Source organism: Lactuca virosa, chromosome 8 (genome assembly GCF_052849685.1).
Source record: "Lactuca virosa cultivar CGN04683 chromosome 8, Lactuca_virosa_CGN04683_v6, whole genome shotgun sequence".
NCBI classification, from domain to species: domain Eukaryota; kingdom Viridiplantae; phylum Streptophyta; class Magnoliopsida; order Asterales; family Asteraceae; genus Lactuca; species Lactuca virosa.
The window spans coordinates 26,449,555-26,455,584 of NC_136433.1; the positions used below are offsets into that span (position 1 = coordinate 26,449,555).

Sequence of the window (6,030 nt, forward strand, 5' to 3'; positions counted from 1 at the left end):
TAAGAATTCTAATAAAGTCACATTCTAACAGAATATAATCAGTTATGCTAACAAATTACGTTGGAGTTGTAATTGAATTAATTAAACAAAAAACAATTTTTTTAAAATAGGATAATTAATTAGTCCTTAAGATATGTAAATTTCCTTTTATAAATTCAATAATATGTATTAATCACTTTCTTGAAATAACTAAAATGATTGGTCCACAATCAACTCTACATCTACACAATAAATAGTTACAACACAATAACCTAACTCTCTCTCTCTCTCTCTCTATATATATATATATATATATATATATATATATATATATTTGATCATATGATGAATTTTAAGTCCTACAAAAATTATTGTGATATTTATAATCAGTTTATGCATTGAAATCTTATTTGGTCAATATACTTTAAACCTTTAGATTATTGACTCGGTCTCATTAAGGGACTGTTTGACAAAATTTGAATTATTAACACCTGAATTTTTAAGATGTCTGAATTTCTAAGAGAATCAGAATTTTTATCATGCTATTTAGTTGGAACATCTGAATTGTTGTCTAAATTATAAAAATGACAATTTTACCCGTCTGTATTTTTTTTATTGTTCAATGTTTCTATTTATAAAATAACCGGACCAACTTCTTGAGTAATTATATATATATATATATATATATATATATATATATATATATATATATATATATATACCGGGTCCGGTTCCTGTGAGTATTCATTTTAAAGTGAGGACTCGTGAGGACACCTTAAAAAATTGAAAAAACAATCTAAAAAAATACAAATCATAAAATTGAGCATAGATCTATGTCCGGGAGAAAAAAAAAATGGAAACAAAATTTTGCATCATTAAATTGATCCATGATTCAATTTTAATTTTTAATTTTGCATCATTATCATCCATGATTCAATTTTAAGGATCCAAATTATTTTTTCCAATTTTTTTTCTCCCGGACATAGATCTATGCTCGATTTTATGACTTGTATTTTTTTTTCAATTTTTTTAAGGTGTTCTCACTTTAAAATGAGTCCTCACCCGATCTTCTCTCTCTCTCTCTCTCTCTCTATATATATATATATATATATATATATATATATATATATATATATATATATATATAATCCAAATTAAACAAAAATCAAAATCAAACATAAATATTTGACAAATCTATCCAATTATAGCAATCAAATTTGCTTTGTATTGGATAACATTGCTTTAACTAAATAAATTCTAATAGGAAGAGGTGAAAGTATGATTCTATAATAAAGAAATCAATAAAAAAAATATATAATAGGAAGCGAAGCCCTCCAGGTGCCTTGTTGACAACACAGCTCTTGGAAAGTTTGTTCTTTCCTACCCCGGCGTGTTCCTTCTTTTCTTGCGTAATCATTCTCCATGCTCAATATATATCGAGTAGAACTTTTGAAAAAGCTTAAACTTAACCTGATCATTGTAGTTCAAGGAAAGATACATACAAGAAACATAGAAAAAGAAAAATATGTAACCGAATTAAGTACCTAATATAAATTTACAGTTAGCTAAAAGGATAGAAATTTAAGTATCTATAATCCACCCAATTTTTTTTGGGTATCTGTACAACATTCCACAAGTCATACCTCAAAAGTTTATGCAAGAAAAGGCATAAAAAACTTTATTTGGTGTGCTGAGCTTTACTTGAATCAATTTGATTGAACTGAAAAAAAGAGATATCAAGCACCAATTCCCATTTCTCTATCTGTATTCAATCTCATAAATTTGCAATCATTTTAAAAGTGATCCACAATTCTTATTTCTGCGATCTCAACCAAAATTCTCATACATCATAAACGAAATTGAATGTCACTGAAGAAGGAGAAAATGCTTACGGGAATAGAATCAGTAAATCACAAACCCAGTTTGTTCTCTATGAGATTCATGACAATATGTGATTTTGTTAACACGTTCCGTTGGGATCAGAAGAAGAAAAGGCCTTACCAAGAGCAGTTGTTGATGACTTTGAGGGAGCTAGAGGGCGGCGCTCCCAACGGCATTGGCGGAGGCGGCGTCGCAGGAGGAGGCGGTGGTCGGCTGGTGGCGAAGGGGCTGGCGGAGTGTTGCAGATCGGAGATGCAGTGGGAGGGAGCAAGGAGGTGTCGTGTGAAGTACGAAGAGAAAGCGAGAGAGAATAAGAAAGGTCTGATGTCGTCGGAGATGGCGGCGCAAGCAGAGGCGGTGGTTGGCTGATGTCGGAGGGGATAACAGAGCTCGTACGATCGAAGATGCAGTGGGAAGGATGGGTCGGCGTTTGTGAAAGAAAAAGAAGAGGGAAACGAGTGGATTACCAGGGTAAAAGAGGAAGGCGCATTTTTTTTTTAGTTCAGACACATCCCAGGATCTGACCCAGCGACATTCTGAATACCGCTCTTTAGTTTTGAATTTTAGTTTTCCATTCTCAGCACTCTCGAATCTCTCCTCCTTTCCTTATCCTTGCTCCCCTTTTCTCTCTCATGACTTTTGACCTAGCTATTTTGAATCCTAAGATGTCGGCATATATTTATGGATTCTGGCCCGCCTACCCCTATATTCGGCATCTTTAATCTATAAGAGTTGGAAACATAGGAGCAATGTTGGATTCACCACCGTCGTCGGCCTACTAGGGGTTTAATTCCCTCTGTTAGTATACACCTCCACCGGTCATCGATGCTACAACGAGCACTTTTTCTTCAAATTTTGGGTGATATCCCTCATTGGGGTCAGTTCAAATTTAGCATTATAATCTCTCCTCGTTCTCTAAAAAAAACCCCTAATGCCACAATCCGCCACTACACCACTCCACACTGATTTGAAATAAAAGCAAAATTTTCACCATGGCTGTTATCGAACACAAGCCAAGAAAGATTTGAAATCTACCACCACACCACTCACCTCCGTCTCCAGATCCATTTTTATCTTACTCTTCAACCACTGGTTTCAGTAAGGCTAGGGTTATTTTTCTTTCTTAGACATGCACGAAGAAGGTTAGATGATATTTATTACATGGTCTTCGCAATATAAAGCTTCATGGTTAGTCAAGATCTTGCTTCAGCATAGCTATATTGTACATACGCTTACTAAGCTACAAGATATTGCGCAAAAATACATAGTAGTAATATTCGCTTGTCATTTATTCTTCATCCCCATCATCATGACCTTCATCGTTCTCACCCCATTATGTCTCTGTTTGTATAATTTTACAATTGTGTCTCTTTTTAACAGGGAAAGAAACGGTTGTGGTTAATCTTATATCTAGAAGGTGCATCTGGTGTTGTTGGTAAACTCATGTTTATTTATAATTTTTATAGTAAATTCATTGTTCTAGAATTAAATAGTTGGTTTTATACTACTAAACACATTATTTGAATATTTGTTGTAGTGATTGGGAATTGTTGGCCAAAAGGCTATTACACGAGATCATATGTCGTCCAGTGAGTATGAATCGGCTTAACTGCCTTGTGAGATGAGAGGAACAATATTCCCTCATCACACTACTAGAAAACTGGTGCAATAGCTACAGCACAATCCGTAGCTATTCTGTAGCTATACGAGGATAGCTACGGAATTGCTACGGAAAAATAACTGTAGCATAATGGCCTGTGGGAAAATTATAGCTACGGATTAGCTACGGAATCGCTACGGAATAGCTACGTAATTTTCCGTAACTTCCATGGCTATGGAATAGCTACGGAACTAAATAGCTACGGAAATCCGTAGCTATTCCGTAGCTAACTTCGTTTTATTTAAAAAAAAATTAAATATTTAAAATTTTCCAATAATTTGTCAAATAACACATTCAATTCACATTTGTCCCAAACTAGGGAAGAATCCCCGCGTTGCGGGGTTAGAATTGGTAAAGGAAACAACACTAAAACGTGAATTTATTAGCATAGATGCACCAACATTTATATAATGTTATAATTAATATAATGTTCTAAAATAGGCTGTTATTCTACTTAACTCTTCTCTCAGTGAAGAGGCTGTTGCTGAGGTACTTAGTCTTAACAGTTTCCGTTTAATCTTGACAACTTTGGAATCTGCTTACATCAACTCATCTGTTGAGAGAGTGCATTCCCTTCGTGATTCTCTGCAAAGCATTTCAAAAGGTATCAATATATACCAATAAATGAAAAAGTATAATCTACAATAGATGTTACTATGATGTTTTATGATTGAAACATATATGAATTGTAGTAGTATAATATGTCAAATAATAAACACTATTATTATACAACTTGGACATATAATTAAAAGATTAAATGACATAATCGTATATACAACCAATGGAAACATGCAAAGCATCTAATACGTGCATATTATATATGTCCATATTATACAATCCAAGAATATTAGTACTTGAAGTTTTTAATTTATTTTAGAGAATGTTAAGATATACCTCAGTCTTTGATTCATAGAATGCTTGTTGCATGCTTTAATATATGATAATATACACCTGCAATAAATATATAATAAAATTGCTTGGTAGATTGTAAAAAATAATAAACTATTGTAAAAAATAATGAACCATTGTATACTCACCTTCAAAATAAAAGAACATTAGTTTAGCACGAAGAAGCAGCTGCAAAAACTCACGGGCTAAAGGAAGCACCTGCCAAAAATAGCAACCTACTTTTATTCATTTGTTTATTAATTATTCATATATTATTGTCATTCTACAGCATCAATAATTTAATATCAGTTGGGACGGGGCGGGGACAGGGCTTAAATTTCATACCCATAGCGGGGACGGATATGACACTATCCGCCCCGTTAAGACCTTAGAAATCCCATATTCGCATTCCCAACTCCAAACTAAGTTACTTTTGACTCTTTGATTCTTGAATGACTTTAATTATACGCATTAATGTATTTATATTTCCAAGAGTATGTTTTTTTTCTCAATGCAAAACTCTTCAACTTCTCATTGTTTGTTGCACCTACTTTCAAAATATATAGATGGCCGACTATTTGATCTCAAGCTTCATTTTCTCAATGCAAACATATTGTGGTTAAAATCAAGGAATAAATCTATTTAGCTTTTGAGGAGAGGAAGCAGTGGAGGTAATATTTTGAACAAGAATCAAAGAAAAATACACACAAATCATGATCCGTGTTTATTATACCTTCTCATTCATGTTCCAATGTTTTGATGATAAGCCATTTCTCCTGTTGATAGTTGATCGTTGTTTGAGACAGAGTAAAAGAAAGTTAGTGGGAGACTTGGGTGTATGGAATACGGCAAAATAAGTTATAGAGAGCGTTCAAAGTTTTTATCTAAAACCTCAAATTCGACCTAAAATATAATCTAAAGCTTCACATTCAACAAAGCAAATCAACATTATCAATGAATTAAGCATCTAAAGTTGTATACATTAAGTAATATAAAAAAAACTAGGGTTTTACCTTTCTTGGGGAAGAAATCGAGCAAGGAGGCGGCGAGATTGGGAGGACAGATGCGCCGACGAGATGGGGAGGGCAGATGGCGACGGCGACTAGGACTGCCGGTCGGAAAAACGGAGAAGGTGGGTGGACGAACGTAGCTGCGTCTTCGTCGAACAAGGGGATATGTTCGTCTGCGTCTCCCTGCGGCGACGACTGTTCTTCGGAGATGGAGGCAGCAAATCGATCGGACGAGCGGTGATCGCGTTTGAGGAGCGGAGGACCGGAAAAATGGAGGAGACGGCGGAAAAGGGAGAAGAAAGGAGGAGAAGTCTGGAGCACTGGAGTAGGAAATCGCGTTTTGTCTCAAGAGGAGCGCGTTTTTGCCCTAAGAGAAGAAGTTTTAAGAGAAGTTTTATTATACGGGACAAAAAAAACTTGGGTAGGATTCGAACTCTGGTATCAAGCATCAGAGTCACAAGCTTTACCATCCGGCCGGGGATGCCACATACGAATTTAATAGCCCCTAAATCATTCATATACAATGACTAATTTTCCTTTAATCCTATTATTATTATTATTATTATTATTATTATTATTATTATTATTATTATTATTATTACTACCGATGAT

At 34.4% G+C, this 6,030-nt stretch overlaps 1 long non-coding RNA gene across 1 annotated transcript; it reads right to left on the reverse strand.

Annotated features, from left to right (window-relative positions):
- Positions 1-4,029: 4,029 nt before the first annotated feature.
- LOC145129018 (uncharacterized) lies at positions 4,030-5,375 on the reverse strand. The gene is made up of 4 exons (XR_013717240.1): positions 5,142-5,375; positions 4,558-4,627; positions 4,415-4,471; positions 4,030-4,105 (listed from the first exon to the last, which is right to left on the reverse strand). It is a non-coding gene; the product is annotated as an uncharacterized LOC145129018 (long non-coding RNA).
- Between the last annotated feature and the right edge of the window lie 655 nt (positions 5,376-6,030).